The following is a 20,758-nucleotide window of genomic DNA, read 5'->3' as shown; positions in this document are numbered from 1 at the left end:
CCATATTTAATGGTTAATTCATTTCTTAGATCTCATTATATGTAAAGAAATTATAATGATGTTTCTCCGGGTGCACGCGCCAGAGAATAGAATGTAATGACATCGAAACCCACACATATTTTCTCATTGAAGAAGATAATTCGAAATCCCCCAAGCAGTTATTAGGATGCATTGAGTATCTAGGCTGTTGCTGAATTCGCCTTGATAAGGCGTTACGCTGAACAAAGCCAGATATAAGCTTCTTATACCTTACATCCGTGAATAATTCAGTACCCCGATCGCTATGGGAACGAATGTCGTCATCCTCCGCCATGGCATACGTGGTGCTCGACAACATATATCGATTGTCTGAGCCGTGCAAGCCTGGGACTGGGTACATGGAGAGCTATGTCGGGAGGGGAAAGACTACATCACTGTAGATATGTTGGTATATCAGAGTGTCAGTTCAATACTGCAAACTATGTTCACAGGTATAGCATGGCTAGATTTAAGTAATACTGAATATCTTCATGATATATCATGGCTTGATTTGAATACAACAATATATATATACACACACACAGGTATATCATGGCAAGAGTTACGTAATACTGAATATCTTCATGATATATCATGGCTAGGTTTAAATACAACAATATACACACACACACGGGTATATCATGGCAAGAGTTACGTAATACTGAATATCTTCATGATATATCATGGCAAGATTTAAATACAACAATACACACACACAGGTATATCATAGCAAGAGTTACGTAATACTGAATATCTTCATGATATAACATGGCAAGATTTAAATACAACAATACACACACACACAGGTATATCATAGCAAGAGTTAAGTAATACTGAATATCTTCATGATATAACATGGCAAGATTTAAATACAACAATACACACACACACACACACACACAGAGGTATATCATAGCAAGAGTTATGTAATACTGAATATCTTCATGATATATTATGGCTAGGTTTAAATACAACAATATACACACACAGGTATAACATGGCAAGAGTTAAGTACTACAGAATATATTCATGATATATCATGACTAGATTTAAGTACAACGATGTATACACACTGATATATCATGGGGAAAGTTAAATACTGTAGAATAATTTATTCATGGATATATCACGGCTAGTTTTGAATACAACAGTTTATACACACATACCTATATCATAATGTTTGTTGTGTCGCATTCAGCAATATTCCTGCTATATAGCGGTCTGTAAATAAATGCATCTGGACTAGACAATCCAGTGATCAACAGCATGAGCATCGATCGACGGCATACGATGTGTCAGAGAACCTGAGCACAACTCAGCTTTATGCAAATCACAAAAAAAAAATCTCAAATGCATTCATATCTAGGTTAAATGCATCTTTTTCAGAAGAGTTAAATTGTCCTATTTGCGTTCATGCCGAAATAAACCAATAACAGTGATTTAGAAGTCTAAAAGAAAGGTTAAAATAAAATTCTGCTTGGGACAAAGATAAACCATTTAAAGTCACCATTTTTCACTATTAAAACAAGAAACAACTGTTGTAGAGTGTGTAAAATTGTAAAATAATCATTCCTATGACTTCAGTCTTCTAAAACATTTTCTGCTGATTTGCATTAGTGAAACAAGTCAAACGTGTCTTTGATAAGTTGAAAAAATGTTTAGGAACATGTAAAATTATCTTTGTTAACATTCTTGCTTGCAAAGTAACTTCTTTCCATTTTCTGTTTACACATAGCAATATCAGTCGCCAAAACGCAACAATATTCAAGCAATATATGCATCCTTTTCACATGTAGAATGATTCGATAGGGTATGAAGAGAGTTTAGAAAAGATGATATGATACACAAGTACGAGAAATATGCCACGATTAACAGCTGAAGCGAGAGAAAGAGCCATTGGGATGGTGCAGATGGGGTCGACATAAAATGCTGTTGCCAACGCCCTCGGATGCCACCGTATCACGGTTATAAGACTTATCCAGGGCTTCAGGCAGACTGGGGTCACCGTAGACAGACCAAGAAGTGGACTTCCACGCATCACAACGCCAGTTGAAAATAGGTTATAGGTATCTCCGTCATTAAGGAAGGAGGGTAACGTTTCTTTTGGCGTTTAGTGTAGTGTTTTGCATTACTTGTTTTGACAAGTGAGAATTGAATGACACCGGCTGTTGCACAGGAGGAGGACACTAGCAGGGAAGGCGATTGTAAACTGTCCATTGTCACTCACACTGGTGATGACACCCAGAATGTCCACGGACCGCCATGTCCCGTTGCAATGTGTTCTCGCTGTATGATGTCAAAGAGTGTTTGTTTAAGAGAAACCATGTGCACCTGTGACAACCCCTTTGTTGAGACAAGCTTTAAAACAAAACATTGCATTTGATGGATTGACTAAAACTGTTCTGGCAATCAGTCTAACTAGAACTCTAATTACTAGTCATTTGAATAATCGTTTTAGTAATTTGACAAAATGACTGGTTTGACAGATTGACTGTAACATAAATACTAGATATCCATGGTCGAATTAAAATTTAATGTCGCATCGTCATTATTGCAGCCATGTTGCGAAATACAAGCATGTATCAACGAACTGAGTATATAGATCTGCAGATAGTATAGAGGTCTGCAGATAGTATAGAGGTCTGCAGATGGAAAACAAGTACAAATGTTAAGTATTTGAATTAATATTTCCAGATAAAGAATTACTTGTGTGACCAGAATTAGCATTATATATATTTTACCCCTCAGTCGCTATTGCTAATCTTCACATAATACTTCGTACCACGTCCCCATTATAGGTAATGTGTGTGTATTATTTACCATGTTCTCAGCTTTGCCCTATTTGGCGCTTCCCATGCATGAGCGTGGCAATTTGCGTGACTACACGTCGACCTTTGGTGATTACTGTTTGCATTATTTAGGCAGGATCTTCAGTTTAAGGTCAGAAATGGCTTGGACTTCTCCCCGTTGGTCTTTTGGCATGTATTATTCAAAACAGGTAAGTTCAAACACCGGAAAGCGAAAAGTTCATTTTGGAAATGACGTAGGTAAAGATCTATTACTTTGAACACTGTGAGACGTGTAAACAGTATCTATCTCATCGACGAAACGAGACAGGATGAGTACTATAATATTTGACTGACATCAATGCAGGTTATACAGGCAGACAGATAAAATAAAGTATAATGAATATTATCAAAATGCAAAAGAACAATTCAAAGATTTGTCCTCGCGAAAAAGGTTCATAATAAGGGAGAACCCATGATCTAACTAACAACCTGCGAGCCTGGCGCAAATAAGGGGCGTAACTCTGCACATACGATAACCAATCATAAGATTTTGAAACTGTTCCATACTGTTTAAAGGTGCTGTTTACACATGAACTGATGTATTATAAAACAAATTCGTAATGTTGAAAAGATTATTGTCATGAGTTCAATAAATGATGAGTGAAAATTGGCGAATTCCTAACAAAACTTTACACCAAAACGCAGCTGTTCACATGCACGATATTTGCACATGCTTTTCAGCAATTTGATGCATGATCCTCATGCAGTTCATCTGCATAAGGTTTGCAGTTGGTTCCCCCAAGTTAGGGGAAAAATTCATCTTCGATGTAACCACATATATATACATAACATATAGTGAATGCTTTAAGTGAGTCTAAACTTTTGATGCGTAGTATATTATATATTTCTATTCTACGTTTATATAACATTCATCATCGGTTGTACCCAACACTTTTACTAAGTTTGATGAGAACCATGAGGTGATAGTGTTAAGAATCATCATGAACTGAGTGAGTGAGTGAGTCGAGCGAGCGGGCGGTTTGAGTGAGTGAGTGAGTGCGTACGTGCATGCGTGAGTAAGTGAGTTTGTGTAACGCCTTTTGATTAAGTTACAGCGTGTCAGGAAAGGCAGAAGTAACTGACGTTTAGCACTTTGGTAAAATACAAACGGGCGGTTAAAGTGTTGACAAAGCTAGAGATACCAATGAGTGACAATCGGAATTGGAACCGTTTCATTATTACAGGCATATTTGTGGTCATTATCTGACAGACAATCTTTCAAGTCTTTCAAAGGAAAGTGTATAGTCTTTATTCATGTGAATGTGAATGTAGGCCATCGGCCCATGGTACAACGTTATACATTGGCAGCCTTCAAGCTGCAGCGACGACGATTGTTAGCATAGAAGATGAACATGGCAAGATTTCTTAAAACAAGAGGAGTAGCATTACTCATCAGTCGATTAAATTTACACAAGGTTGGATGGGTGAAAACATCGACAGGGATAAAACGTTTACGTAGATCATCATAGGCAGTACAAATCAGTAAAAAGTGGTACTCATTTTCTACATAGTTACAGGAACACATTTCACACAATCTTGGTTTTGGTTTCTTTATATATCTACCAGTTTCTATATTCAGTTGGTGTGAACTACACCTGAACGTATGCATATGTAAGCTGGATTTGACAAACGTTATTGCTGAAACCAGTCGACTAAACACTTCAAGCAGAGGGTCCCAACTACATCTGTAATACCCTTATATAACACCTATAGCCATCTTTGTTTGTTGCATGTTCAGCCGCCATGACACCTGGGTGGATATCTATACCCTGCAGTGTCTTCACATCATCTGTCAATATGGGTAACAATGAGGTTTCTATGGTATCGCTACTTACTGCTGTAAACGATCAATGTATCGATTTGTATGTACACATATATTCATGGATGTCAGACATTAGCTTAGTCGGGTGAAAGTATTTATAAAATTCAATAAACAATTGATTAATCACCAGCGAATATTGACAATAGCTCGCTGCATCGAAGTCATAGATCGGTGGACATTACTGAAATGGATAATCGCTTATAAATTATATTTCCACCTAAAACATGCTGAGTGGCACTAGTTTAAATATGAAAATAAACGAGAAACGAATTATGTCAGCTTGTTTAGCCTATATTTCATGTTATCGTTGGGACGGGACAACTTTTAAACAATCCACAATCGCTTCATCACAGGTCGTCCCCATGTGTGTCCATGCCTCGAAGGTCTCAGAGTGCCTAGTTTGCTGACTTAACACAGTAAAAGAATATTGCTGAATAAACTATGTATTTTACACCTGAAGGGAAGAAAGGGAGTCTTAAACCTGGTTACACTGAGAAGAAAGACCGCCACAAGTCTGAGAACAAAAACATACCTGTACATGTATGAGAAACTAAAACAGACATGCACCTGTATGAGAAACTAAAACAGACATGTGCCTGTATGAGAAACTAAAACATACCTGTACCTGTATGAGAAACTAAAACAGACCTGTACCTGTATGAGAAACTAAAACATACCTGTACATGTATGAGAACTAAAACAGACATGTACCTGTATGAGAAACTAAAACAGACATGTACCTGTATGAGAAACTAAAACAGACATGTACCTGTATGAGAAACTAAAACATACCTGTACATGTATGAGAAACTAAAACATACATGTACATGTATGAGAAACTAAAACATACCTGTACATGTATGAGAAACTAAAACAGACGTAGATGTATGAGAAACTAAAACATACCTGTACATGTATGAGAAACTAAAAACATACATGTACATGTATGAGAAACTAAAACATACATGTACCTGTATGAGAAACTAAAACATACATGTACCTGTATGATGAGAAACTAAAACATACATGTACCTGTATGAGAAACTAAAACAGACATGTACCTGTATGAGAAACTAAAACATACTTGTACCTGTATGAGAAACTAAAACATACCTGTACCTGTATGAGAAACTAAAACATACTTGTACCTATATGAGAAACTAAAAATACTTGTACCTGTATGAGAAAACTAAAACATACCTGTACCTGTATGAGAAACTAAAAAAATACTTGTACCTGTATGAGAAACTAAAACATACCTATATACCTGTATGAAAACTAAAACATACCTGTACCTGTATGAGAAACTAAAACATACTTGTACCTGTATGAGAAACCAAAACAAACATACCTGTACATGTATGAGAAACTAAAACAGACCTGTACCTGTATGAGAAACCAAAATGGACCTGTACTTGTATGAGAAAAGGGGACGGACCAACACCTGTCTGGGGAGAAGGGGGAACTTTAACCCGTACTCTCTCCCCGAAAATATGTCATAGATGATCTCTTGTCGAAATGCGAAAGGTTCATAGTCTAGGCCAGTCCAGTTTCTGTACGCGGCTGGAGATAAGTGGTGACTATAATCAGAGACCATATAATAGATTATTATTATATGGTCTCTGCTATAATACTACTAATAATAATACAGTAGATTTGTTATGCGCCACATGTCCAGGCACTTGGTGTCTGATCATGGCGCTACACAAAATTAAAAACACTGCAGTAGAGGTGCTATATTTTCACTGGTATATCAATCTTTATAGAACTCTTGGAAGAGATGAGTCTTTATGCAGCTTTTAAAGATTGTAAATGATGGGGATTTCTTTATTCCCAAGGGAAGATCGTTCCACAGAGTTGGGGCCATGTAAGCAAATGATCTCTGTCCATACTTTTTAAGGCTGGTTTTGGGTACTTTAAGAAGTAACTGATCAGCAGATCTTAGTGTCCGAGAAGGTTCATATTTCTCAATCAATTCTGTCAGATAGGTAGGAGCTGTTTGATTGACACATTTATATGTCAATGTGAGAATCTTGTATTGGACTCGAGCTTGGACTGGGAGCCAGTGTAGGGAAGTTAGCACTGGTGTTATATGTCCACACTTATTCGTTCGGGTCACGATCCGTGCTGCAGTGTTTTGGACCCGTTGGAGTTTCGCAAACTGTTCGTGGGGTTAGATTTCCCAACAAGAGTTGTAGAGGTTACACTAGACTAAGGCTTAGTCTCTGAATATATATAATTTTGATAGTAACAAACAAGCCCATTTATATTGAAAAGGAGCCCTAGGGGACCAGAGATTCAGAGACTAAGAACATCTGCATTGGGGCTACACATGCTGGGGTCATTACCAATTAGAAGTCACATCATACAACCATCAGATAACGGTATAAGTGACAGGCATATTTATTTGCCCTCCTTTTAAGCTCTGTCCTATCTCCATGCTGTCATCACCTCATGTGGGCCGGTCAAGTGCCCCTACTGCCTAACATTTTACTGTTGGGAAACTTGCAGCCCACAATGTCACTTGGACACTAGATGCCCAAGGTGCAAGATCTGTCTGGAACACCAACAAAATTATTCATGAATTTGAACTTATCTCCAAATTCAAAGTTTCCGTTTGTATAATATGCGAAGAACCTGAGGAAATCTAGACTTGCTTTATTTTGGGCTTTAGCACTGCAGAGAGGGCTAGGCTGTAGGGGAAATAATGTGGTTCAGGGACTGTGAGACAGACTCAGGTTACACAAAATCACAGGCCGTCTTCAGACGGGAGGGATAGGGCCGGAGTTGGATAGATGTTGATGTTCGTCTTCATGTTCTTTTACGAAATTCTCTCTTTATAACAAGAGCAGAATCGAAATGTTGTGTTGTGTACTTACTTGCTGCTAATGACACGATCTTGTCCCGATGTCTGTCACGTACAGGGTTAACGTTCCGTTGTACAAAGTTATCTTAGCGCTAAGGTGACCGTAAATCCCATGCCTTAACACAGACTTAAGGTGGTCTTAGCGCTAAGGTTGTTTAGTACAACGGCACTCTGATCTTATCGCAACCCGCCCGATTGACGATACTTGTCCAACAGTCGAAAAATTACACTTTAGGCTTTGCCAAACTTTCAGGCAGCGGAATTGTGAATTGGAGGATATTCCACTCCTTGATTTATATTTAATGTGACCTGGTAAAACATTTCCTACACACTAATGCAGAAGTTTAGGTCTACAATTAAAATAATAACCGGTTTTGAAGCGGACCCTCATTAAGACGCTCACGCTGTTGTCCGTATACCCGCTACCCGCTTAACGTGTAGACAATATGTAACACGTGCTCCATTTCTTTGGTATCTCTCCACTCCTTATAAATATTTAAGTGTTAAAACAATAGAACGATGTCACGAATGTAATTTAAATTGAGATACTGTTTCGAAGGCACTTTCATACTTGTGCAAAGGTCCACAACATTATTGTTTGTGAGTTACCCTGAGGGCGCACAGACTTTGCTTCTTCGTGTATACTTGCATGAGGTGCTGTCCATGCATGACGTGAAATGTCAGGAGTAATAGTTTTAGCGACGCCATGGCATTATAAATGTACACCTCAACGATAGCTACATTCAAATCAGTAACTGTTATTTTCTTGGTGGTAGTAAGCCTATCTACACCAATATCTATCTCAATTCCACACCTCTACCTGGTAACAAAAATCTCGAAACAATCAGATCACTGGACCACTGGGTGTCAAGCAGTCTTCGCGCTAAACGTGTGCACTTTTGAAATCTACTGTATTGATAACATAATGCCATAATGTATGGAACACGTTTTTCACATATATAACACGAGGTATTATTAGTTTTAAGTGAGTGAGTGAGTGGGTGGGTCGGTGAGTGAGTGAGTTTTTTTACGCCGCTTTTAGCAATATCACGGCGATCTTCACACATTGTACCAACCCGGGTCTTCGGCGTGACGAGCGAACGCTTGAACCTCAAGGCTACCCCAACGTCCCTATTAGTATAACACACGACCTACAGGGCCACGACAAACATGCTTATTTTAAATGCAGGACATTCTTCAGAATGTATGCGGGTCAAGTATATGTACATATCTTTGATGCCTACGTATGTAGGTAAATTAACTCTTGATTGTCATGCCATCTAGACGTCGAAACAATGCCGCAGATATTTAAACATTGATAGGATGTTCCCGGTAGCCAGACAACCGACTAAACACCAAGACGGGATGAGGTTGTAGTCAAGACGATGAAATGCTTCTTATCGATTGACAGAAACCTCTACTCGTATTTACATATACTGTAAGCGTTATTCTCATTCGTGAATAAATTATCATTTATCGACTTCACCATTAACATGGCGTTTTCTAGCCATATATTTCTTGTGTTTTCAAAAAAATAATTACACATAGCATATGATAACTTCTTTAAGTCCACTTAACTATGCGTTTGGCTGCCCTGATTATATAGGTAGTGATGTATGCGGTATTGATTGATATGTAGTAGAGTTAGGTTTCAAAAGTTAATTATAAATGAATGCGCAGATTCCTTATATTCCATTACACCACAGACCTGAAATCACATACGATGTTATAAATATTGTACATACCAGCTTGTATTTTTACATTCCAGTCTGCTTCTATTTGATGTCAAACGTATTTGGTGTCAAATGCTTTAGAACACATTGGATTTGGTGGTTGTTAAACGCCGCACTCAGCAATATTCCAGCTGTATGGCGGCGGTCTGTAAATAATAATCGAGTCTGGACCAGACAATCCAGTGATCAACAGCACGAGCCTCGTTCTACACAACTGGGATACGATGGCATGTGTCAACCAAGTCAGCGATTCCGTCAGTCGCCTCTTACGACAAGCATGGGTTATTGAAGATCAATTCTAACCCGGATCTTCACGGGTGCGAACACATGGAAAAAATACAATGAAACATGTACTTAGAATGAACGGTTTTCTATACTAAATGGAAAACACAATGAATCCCATTTGATCACATTTAGCTGCAAAGAAACGTACTCTGAATCGAATCTGATGTTGCCGTTTTACAAAAGTCAGTTTCCAACATTTGTTTCACAGTTTTTCAACTTTATGCAAAAACTTTAAATTAAATGTATATCATGCATTTCATAGTCTGATCGTACTTGCAAGTAACACAGTTAACATATGTTATGCACCAAAAATAGTTTCATCTGTCTCCCTAATTGTGATATTCTTGAGCCATTGACAGAACGGGGAACTCCAATACCCGAATATCAGAAAGGTGGTCCAAAGTGAGATATAACGACTGTGAGGTGCCTGGGATGTAAGTATTCCTAAAAATAATGTTCAAAATGACATCACATACAACCCATTCACAGCCCAGTGGTTACAGCGTTGGCTCGTCAAGCCGAAGACCCGGGTTCGATTCCCCACATGGGTACAATGTGTGAAGCCCATTTCTGGTGTCCCCCGCCGTGATGTTGCTGGAATATTGCTAAAAGCGGCGTAAAACTAAACTCACTCACTCACTCACCCGCCAGACATTCGAGACATGATTGTTGAAAGTGGCCATTTTTAAAATTATAACCAGCCTATCTCTTTTGTCCACATTACGGAATTGAGATGAATATGACTTATAATTTCATAATCAAAATTATATCAAATCGAATCCAAGTGAATGAATTAGTCATCTGAATGGTTTAACTGATGAGGATCTAGTTATCCAGTCTCAGAATCGTCTAATGATCCTGGCCAGTCAGATCCATAAACGTGTTCTTGGTTATACCAAACTGGAATTTTCCTCATATTTATCTAAAACGTCGAGATATATCACAACGATCATTTTAAAAATAATGTTTATTTTAACAGGACCAATCTCCCATTGTTACGGACTTCCATGCAAGTCTGATTATGTGTGAAATATACTCTTGTATACGTATTGTGTATTATTGTAATCTTCGTAATTCCACCGTGAAAAACAAATGAATATCATCTTTGATAACCCTCTACACCTGACTTACATGGCAAAGTAATCCGGGGAACAAAATTCAAGAATTGGTATGATAAGGACGGGGATCATGCTATCTCCCCGATAATCAAGCTGTAATGGACCGTATCAGGTCATTGTCGACTTGACCGCAACGACATATGTGGACGCATGCAATGACGTCATAGCGTTGTGTCCCGTTGTCAGCTGGGGATGTATGACAATGACTGTAACAAGCGCCCTGCCACGAAGCTGTGGACGACAATCAGAGGTCCCTGTAGTTGATGTTCAGCTGGACATATGTTCACCTGTGTCTTGTTGGGGTAGTCACGGAAACATGGATGTTATTGACCATTTGGATGTGGCCCGCATGCGTTCAATGGTTAACATCAGATGCGTTTGTTACATTTTCTTATGAACATTTGACATTAAAATAGTATTTACATCTCATAAGACCGCCTCCGTGGTGTAGTGGCTAGAGCGTCCGCCCGGAGAGCGGAAAGTCGCGGGTTCGATCCCCGACCGCGTCATTCCAAAAGACGTTAAAATATGGTACTTGTTGGTCCCTGCCTGGCGCTCAGCATTAATGGGTACAACAAGGTCTGGTCGGCTCGGAGTCAGTATAATGTGTTTGAGTGGGGTATTCATGCTTCACTGCGGGGTGGTATCTCAGTGGGCTAGCACTATAAAACCAGCTTCAGTCTGGGCTAGTACAAGCAGCTGCACACTCACATACACACGCATGCACGTCGTCATATGAGCGAAATATTCTCAAGCACGACGTTAAACCCAATTTCACCTCACCTACATCTCATAAACGGTTAGTAGGTGGTGAACATATTTTTAAAGAAAGTTAGGGAAAGTTGGTAAAAAGTTACGTTATTCATAGGTTGTAGAAGAAAGCATACACTTGCATTTGACTTTAGGTTTACAAATGTTACCTAAATGCTTGTTTGTTGTTTAACGCCACACTATTTGGGAGTGGTTTGTAAATAATCGAGTCTGGACCAGACAATCCAGTGATCAAAATCATGAGCATCTATCTACGCAGTTGGGATACGATGACATGTGTCAACCAAGCCAGTCCCACTCGATCCCGTTAACCAATTCTAACCCGGAAAGAAATGCTGCAAATTTAATGTTCAAAACACAGATGGGATACCCGTATATGAAATACACAACCTTCACATAAACAGTCCTTGTTTGTTTCATGTTTAGCTACCATCTTTTCCCAACAGTAACCATTCCCCGGCTTCCGCTGGTAACAAGTGGTTTGATGTTAATTATTTGCCGAGTTTTCATGTCCACAGTGTTTACTGTAAACCGAAAATATTCTGCGAATAGAAAGTTTTGCGTCAGCGTACCCCTAGCCTGTTCTGCGACGTATTTTCTTTGCGAGAGTAGTAGGCTTTGCACAAACAACATTGTTAACTAAAACTACATTGCTTCTTACATCAAACGGATACAGGTTTCAGGAATACAGGATACAATTTTTTCTACAAATTACGTGTCTACTTGTGTCTAATAACACATTTTTTCGTGTTCGATAGAAAATATAAGAAATCCTATTCCTAAATGTTTTTCGTTCAGCACTGAAGTTTAGGTAGTAGAATTATACAAATACCGATGAAGACAATGTAAGTATGCTAGGAAAGTGTGTACTTCAAGCCACCTAACACCTATTCAGAATGTCAAAACAACAAAAATATCTCTCCTATTGAAGGCTGTTTACGCGTAACCACGAAACGTCCCCTAATCAATAACCATACTGTTAGTCGACATACGACACACAAAGACCACCCTGGTTAACCTCGCTGTGACAGTCTGGCACAGGCCCAAGAAACATATCTCAAAGAAAACGATATAAAGACTGACAGAATTATAGACGTACCCACAGCTTCACGTGTATTGATTTCACTCACACGGCTTGTTGGTATGTTTCGAGACCAATAAAACAAATATACTGGCATTGATGTTTTTATTGAAATTACTTATTCATTCCCCGTCTAGTGTTTCGCTGGATTCTTCAACATTGCACGCCACAGACACTTAGAACAAAAATATCTAAAGTAATTGCAATAAAACTGTTCGGTAATCGTTAAGTCCTACATAAGTGAATAATATTTCATCTTGGAAATACAGCGATTTAGACATTTTTAAACGGGTGTTAAAAATAATCAAATCGATACTTTTCAGCCTGTTGAGCAAACCACACGCGCGCGCGCACACGCAGAGACACGGACACACACACACACACACACACACACACACACACACACACACACACACAGACGGACAGGTGGAGCCAGTCAGGTATTCAATAAAATGGTGTCAAAAGGTAGACAGTCAGATGGATGGATCAGACAGGTGGAGGTGACAGGTAGGTCGGTAGAAAGGTAGACAGTCAGACTGGTTGACGGACAGGTAGAGGTAGACAGGTAGGTCGGTAGAAGGTAGACAGTCAGACTATTTGACGGACAGGTGGGAGGTAGACAGACTATTTGACGGAGGGTGGAGGTAGACAGGTAGGTCGATAGAAAGGTAGACAGTCAGACTAATTGACGGACAGGTGGAGGTAGACAGGTAGGTCGGTAGAAAGGTAGACAGTCAGACTGGTTGGACGGACAGGTGGAGGTAGACAGGTAGGTCGGTAGAAAGGTAGACAGTCAGACTAATTGACGGACAGGTGGAGGTAGACAGGTAGGTCGGTAGAAAGGTAGACAGTCAGATGGATGGACGGACAGGTGGAGGTAGACAGGTAGGTCGGTAGAAAGGTAGACAGTCAGACTAATTGACGGACAGGTAGAGGTAGACAGGTAGGTCGGTAGAAAGGTAGACAGTCAGACTATTTGACGGGCAGGTGGAGGTAGACAGGTAAGGTCGGTAGAAAGGTAGACAGAGCAGACTATTTGACGGACAGGTGGAGGTAGACAGGTAGGTCGGTAGAAAGGTAGACAGTCAGATGGATGGACGGACAGGTGGAGGTAGACAGGTAGGTCGGTAGAAAGGTAGACAGTCAGACTATTTGACGGACAGGTGGAGGTAGACAGGTAGGTCGGTAGAAAGGTAGACAGTCAGACTATTTGACGGACAGGTGGAGGTGACAGGTAGGTCGGTAGAAAGGTAGACAGTCAGACTATTTGACGGACAGGTGGAGGTAGACAGGTAGGTCGGTAGAAAGGTAGACAGGTCAGATGGATGGGCGGACAGGTGGAGGTAGACAGGTACCAGTCGGTAGAAGGAGGACTATTTGACGGACAGGTAGGAGGTAGACAGGTAGGTCGGTAGAAGGTAGACAGTCAGACTATTTGACGGACAGGTGGAGGTAGACAGGTAGGTCGGTAGAAAGGTAGATAGTCAGACTGATTTGACGGACAGGTGGAGGTAGACATGTAGGTCGGTAGAAAGGTAGACAGTCAGACTAATGGAGGACAGGTGGAGGTAGACAGGTAGGTCGGTAGAAAGGTAGACAGTCAGACTATTTGACGGGCAGGTGGAGGTAGACAGGTAGGTCGGTAGAAAGGTGACAGTCAGACAGATGGATGGAGGTAGACAGGTAGGACAGGTAGAAAGGTAGACAGGTAGGTGGACGATGGAGGTAGACAGGTAGACAGTCAGACTAATTGACGGGACAGGTGGGGAGGTAGACAGGTAGGTCGGTAGAAAGGTAGACAGTCAGACTAATTGACGGACAGGTGGAGGTAGACAGGTAGGTCGGTAGAAGGTGAACAGTCAGACTGTTGACGGACAGGGGGTGAGCAGGCTAGGTCGGTAGAAGGTGAACAGTCAGATGGATGGACGGACAGATGGAGGTAGGACGGACAGGGTGGAGGTAGACAGGTAGGTCGGTAGAAAGGTAGACAGTCAGACTAATTGACGGACAGGTGGAGGTAGACAGGTCGATAGAAAGGTAGACAGTCAGATGGAATTGACGGACAGGTGGACTCGTGAGGTAGAGGAGTGAGGTCAGGTTTTGACGGGCGGTGGAGGTAACATATCAGAAAGGTATGACGGACAGGTGGAGGAGGTAGACAGGTAGGTCGGTAGAAAGGTAGAACAGATGTCACACGGGGCAGGTGGAGGTGGGGCGGTAGGGTCGGTAGAATGGGTAGACAGATGACTAACCGTCAGGTGGAGGGACAGGTGGAGAAGGTAGACAGGCAGGACGGGTGGAGGTGAAAGGTAAGGTCGAGTGGAGGTAGACAGTCAGACTGTTTGACGGACAGGTGGGAGGTAGACAGGTAGGTCGGTAGAAAGGTAGACAGTCAGACTATTTGACGGACAGGTGGAGGTAGGGCAGGTAGGTCGGTAGAAAGGTAGACAGTCAGATGGATGGTGGAGTCGGTAGAGGTGGGAGGTAGACAGGTAGGTCGATAGAAAGGTGTAGACAGTCAGACTGTTTGACGGACAGGTGGAGGTAGACAGGTAGGTCGGTAGAAAGGTAGACAGTCAGATGGATGACGGACAGGTGGAGGTGAGGTAGACAGGTAGGTCGGTAGAAAGGTAGACAGTCAGACTATTTGACGGACGGACAGGTGGTAGGTGAGACAGGTCGGTAGACAAGGTAGACAGTCAGATGGATGGACGGACAGGTGGAGGTAGACAGGTAGGTCGGTAGAAAGGTAGACAGTCAGATGGATGGACGGACAGGGAGACGAACTGGGCTGGAGGAGACAGAGGTAGGTCGGTAGAAAGGTAGAACAGGTAGACAGTCAAACTATTTGACGGACGGGTCGAGGAGTGAAAGGTCGGTACAGTGGTAGTCAGACAGGTAGGTGGAGGTAGACAGGTAGGTCGATAGAAAGGTAGACAGTCAGACTGGTTGACGGACAGGTGGAGGTAGACAGGTAGGTCGGTAGAAAGGTAGAACAGTCAGATGGATGGACGGACGGACAGGTGGAGGTGAGGTCGATAGAGTAGACAGGTCAGGGTAGGTCGGTAGAAAGGTAGACAGTCAGACTGGATTTGACGGGCAGGTGGAGGTAGACAGGTAGGTCGGTAGAAAGGTAGAACAGTCAGACTGGTTGACGGACAGGTGGAGGTAGACAGGTAGGTCGATAGAAAGGTAGACAGTCAGACTGGATGGACAGGTGGAGGGTACAGGTCGGTAGAAAGGTAGACAGTCAGACTGGTGACGGACAGGTGGAGAGTGACAGGTGGGTCGTGGAAAGGTACAGTCAGACTAATTGACGTAGAGAAAGGGTAGGTCGGTAGGTTGAGGTAGACAGGTAGGTCGGTAGAAAGGTCAGGACTGGACGGACAGGTGGAGGTAGACAGGTAGGTCGGTAGAAAGTGAACGGAGTCAGACTGGATGACGGGCAGGTGGAGGTAGGAGGAAGGTCGGTAGAAGGTCAGACAGTCAGACTATTTGACAGGTGGAGGTAGACAGGTAGGTCGGTGGTGCCGCACGGACAGGTGGAGGTAGACAGGTAGGTCGGTAGAAAGGTAGACAGTCAGACTGGTGACGGACAGGTGGAGGTAGACAGGTAGGTCGGTAGAAAGTAGAGACAGTCAGACTAATGGACAGACAGGTGGAGGTAGACAGGTAGGTCGGTAGAAAGGTAGACAGTCAGACTGGATGGACGGACAGATGGAGGTGACAGGTCGGTAGAAAGGTAGACAGTCAGACTATTTGACGGACGGGTGGAGGTGACAGGTAGGTCGGTAGAAAGGTAGACAGTCAGGGATGGACGATGGAGGTAGGGCAGGTAGGAGAAAGGTAGACAGTCAGACTAATTGACGGACAGGTGGGGTAGAAGGTAGGTCGGTAGAGACAGTCAGACTATTTGACGGACAGGTGGAGGTAGACAGGTAGGTCGGTAGAAAGGTAGACAGTCAGACTATTTGACGGACAGGTGGAGGTAGACAGGTAGGTCGGTAGAAAGGTAGACAGTCAGATGGATGGACGGACAGGTGGAGGTAGACAGGTAGGTCGGTAGAAAGGTAGACAGTCAGATGGATGGACGGACAGGTGGAGGTAGACAGGTAGGTCGGTAGAAAGGTAGACAGTCAGATGGATGGACGGACAGGTGGAGGTAGACAGGTAGGTCGGTAGGTAGACAGTCAGAGGTGGAGTAGACGAGGTAGAAAGGTAGACAGTCACGGACAGGTGGAGGTAGACAGGTAGACGGTAGAAAGGTAGACAGGACAGATGGAGGACGGACAGATGGAGGTAGACAGGTAGGTCGGTAGAAAGGTAGACAGTCAGATGGATGGACGGACAGGTGGAGGTAGACAGGTAGGTCGGTAGAAAGGTAAGGTCAGACAGTCACGGACTGGATGTGACGGACAGGTGGGTAGGTAGACAGGTAGGTCGGTAGAAAGGTAGACAGTCAGACTGGATGGACGGACAGGTGGAGGTAGACAGGTAGGTCGGTAGAAAGGTAGACAGTCAGACTATTTGACGGGCAGGTGGAGGTAGACAGGTAGGTCGGTAGAAAGGTGAGACAGTCAGAACTATTTGACCGGCAGGTGGAGGTAAGACAGGTAGGTCGGTAGAAAGGTAGACAGTCAGATGGATGGACGGACAGGTGGAGGTAGACAGGTAGGTCGGTAGAAAGGTAGACAGTCAGACTATTTGACGGGCAGGTGGAGGTAGACAGGTAGGTCGGTAGAAAGGTAGACAGTCAGACTATTTGACGGACAGGTGGAGGTAGACAGGTAGGTCGGTAGAAAGGTAGACAGTCAGACTGGATGACGGACAGGTGGAGGTAGACAGGTAGGTCGGTAGAAAGGTAGACAGTCAGACTATTTGACGGACAGGTGGAGGTAGACAGGTAGGTCGGTAGAAAGGTAGACAGTCAGACTATTTGACGGACAGGTGGAGGTAGACAGGTAGGTCGATAGAAAGGTAGACAGTCAGACTATTTGACGGGCAGGTGGAGGTAGACAGGTAGGTCGGTAGAAAGGTAGACAGTCAGACTATTTGACGGACAGGTGGAGGTAGACAGGTAGGTCGGTAGAAAGGTAGACAGTCAGACTATTTGACGGACAGGTGGAGGTAGACAGGTAGGTCGGTAGAAAGGTAGACAGTCAGACTATTTGACGGACAGGTGGAGGTAGACAGGTAGGTCGGTAGAAAGGTAGACAGTCAGATGGATGGACGGACAGATGGAGGTAGACAGGTAGGTCGGTAGAAAGGTAGACAGTCAGACTAATTGACGGACAGGTGGAGGTAGACAGGTAGGTCGGTAGAAAGGTAGACAGTCAGACTATTTGACGGACAGGTGGAGGTAGACAGGTAGGTCGGTAGAAAGGTAGACAGTCAGATGGATGGACGGACAGATGGAGGTAGACAGGTAGGTCGGTAGAAAGGTAGACAGTCAGACTATTTGACGGGCAGGTGGAGGTAGACAGGTAGGTCTGTAGAAAGGTAGACAGTCAGACTAATTGACGGACAGGTGGAGGTAGACAAGTAGGTCGGTAGAAAGGTAGACAGTCAGACTATTTGACGGGCAGGTATGAGGTCGACGGAAATACAGATAGGCAGGTGGAGGTAGATAGGTAGGTCGACAGATGTTTCTGCAACGTTTGGGTGCATTTTGTATGTTCGTTGGATGACAGCTAAGCATGGTCATGCCATCTGCTAACAGTGTTCCTGGCATAGTTCATGAACCGGAGTTAGTTCATGAAGCAAATCGTTGAAACACGGAGTGAAAAGCCATGCTGATATGACATGACCCTGACCTACACCATGTTTGGCAGAGAACAGATAAGACTTGAAACCAACAAGGGTAACACAGACGTACACAGAGATGTAACACCCCGGTTACACCGGGCAGGTGACCGAATTACGACCTAAAATTGTCTCGGTTCACTCTGCATCACTCGCTAAGACTCGCAATACGGTCGCAAATTAGTCTCGACGCGGTCTCCATGGTCTCAAACATGGTCTCTTTGGTCGCAATTCCTCTCCATCGGTCGCAAAGGGGTTTGCGAATGTTTTTGACTGTCAAAATACAGCATTGACTGATAACATAATATACTTTAATAAAGTTGTTCAATACTTAACATGTTCATCTGTGAGCCCATCGGGTCTTATAGATGGGTTGGTTTTTTTATCCATTTTACTTTACTTTGTGTAGCTGAGTGGCCTCTTCAATAGGCACTTACAGTTACTTCGTTTTCAGGGGCTGATGTTTCATTATTTTCAGTATCTGTGACTGAACATATTTCGCCGTTAGCAAAAGAACAGTCGGGAAATGTGATTTACAATATTTGCCGAAGGTGCCATAAATACCTTCGGTTTCACTACTTTTGTAAAATTTATAAAATTAGCGAACTTGGCCCGTATCTTTTTTAGTCGCTTTGCCGTTTTACAATATTCATGGATATCTGTGTCTGCTGCCTCATAGAGTTCGCTCTGTCTGCTGTCTATGAGCGCGTGTACTTGTAAAGCTACGCATCACTTCTATCAGAGACCATATAATATTAGCCGGGGTTTAGCAAGAGGCCTGCCATTCTCTTACCATTATCGTCTTTCCCCGATCTTTTCGTCATGTGATAACTTCAGGCTTTTTCAAGTAGGGTTTGACATAGGGCTTTCTCTTCGTTGTTCGGACACTTATAGCAAGAGGGGGCTTTTGTACTCTACTCTTTATAAATTTCGATGTATTCATTAGAGGATGCGAATGGTTACAAATTGCACTTGTTTTGCGAAACTTTCAGTTTCAGTCTTTGTAGAGCGCTGTCAACATCCTCATTGCCTTGTATAGACGATATGCATTGGTTTTGGCATTTTCTGTCTTCTTATCATATGACAAATAGGAAATCGAACGTCGACAAACAGCTAAACATTCCGTGTCGGATCACAGTCAGAAACAATCTGGGGTCTCAGTATTCCTGGAGGTAGTACGGGGCAATTGACGTCGTTCTTGTAGAAGGCATTATGGCGATCCGCTTATATCGTCCGGCCGAGAGATTTGACCACGCTGACGCAACCGACAGCAGCTACGGATCCATTCCCTAACTCCTCCGTCCATCCCAGGGACCATGTGACGATAACGGTCCGCTTATGTATCAAAAGTATTTTGGGCATCACAGCGTAAATAATAATTTAGCTTGTTTGTTCTTGAGTCATGATGTCGATCAAAGTTCTTATTTCGTTTTTGATTGTTACATAGCTATATTAGTGTATTGTTAAATTCCAAGAAACATGATTAACTAAAATATTAGTGAGTGAGTTTAATTTTACACCGCACTCAGCAATATTCCAGCTATATATGGCGGCGGTCTGTAAAAATAATCGAGTCTGGACAAGACAATCCAGTGATCAACAGCATGAGCATCGATCTACGCAATAGAAAAATAGTGTATCTTAAACGATGATTTGAATTCATTAAGACCACTTGTATTAATTCATATCTCATGTTGTGTTTTTTTAGCTCTAAAACTAAACGTCTGTTTGTTGTTTAACCCACCATTCAGCAGTATTCAAGCCATTTGACGGCGAACCTCGACCAAACAAACCAGTGATTGATATCAATGGTGAGCATCATCACTGCAGGCATAGGAGTTCCTACTGCAACGATAATGGAGGGAAAATAATATCAGTCAGTCCTGCGAATCGCATGGGTGTGGATATAGTGGAAGGTGTAAAATGGGAATTTTATCGATAAAAAATGCTTGAAAAAAATAATCTTACTTCAGATTGTTAAAAGATCATTCCTTTCTATCTATTCGTGTCTTGTAGCGAAAATGTACCACATATACATGAGATTAGGTTTTGAAATCTTGATCCGCAGAACACATGCGTACGTTGAAAAACAGATCAACTATTAACTAGTCTTGGAAATAGCACGTATTTAATCAGTGTCTCCGCATGGCAGGTTTCATTCGTGAGCAGTCGGTGCGCACTTCGCGTATGAATTCGAATCCTTCCATTTTTCATCAAATTGTTTAATCACCAAAGTCAACAACAGATCGATAAACAGTTTATTAAATGACCATTGAAACTCTCGTGAAAAGGAAGTGTGCGCCCCCACTTTCTCAAGAGTGTGCTACCCCCCTTTCTCAAAAAAGCTGTATCCGCCCTGAAAGTGTATTTTATTGGTACATACACTTCATATTTTTGTGCTCGGTTTAGGGCA

This window comes from Haliotis rubra, unplaced genomic scaffold (genome assembly GCF_003918875.1).
Source record: "Haliotis rubra isolate DU_JTF1 unplaced genomic scaffold, ASM391887v1 Scf237, whole genome shotgun sequence".
NCBI lineage: Eukaryota > Metazoa > Mollusca > Gastropoda > Lepetellida > Haliotidae > Haliotis > Haliotis rubra.
Note: the sequence above shows the minus strand (reverse complement) of the source record.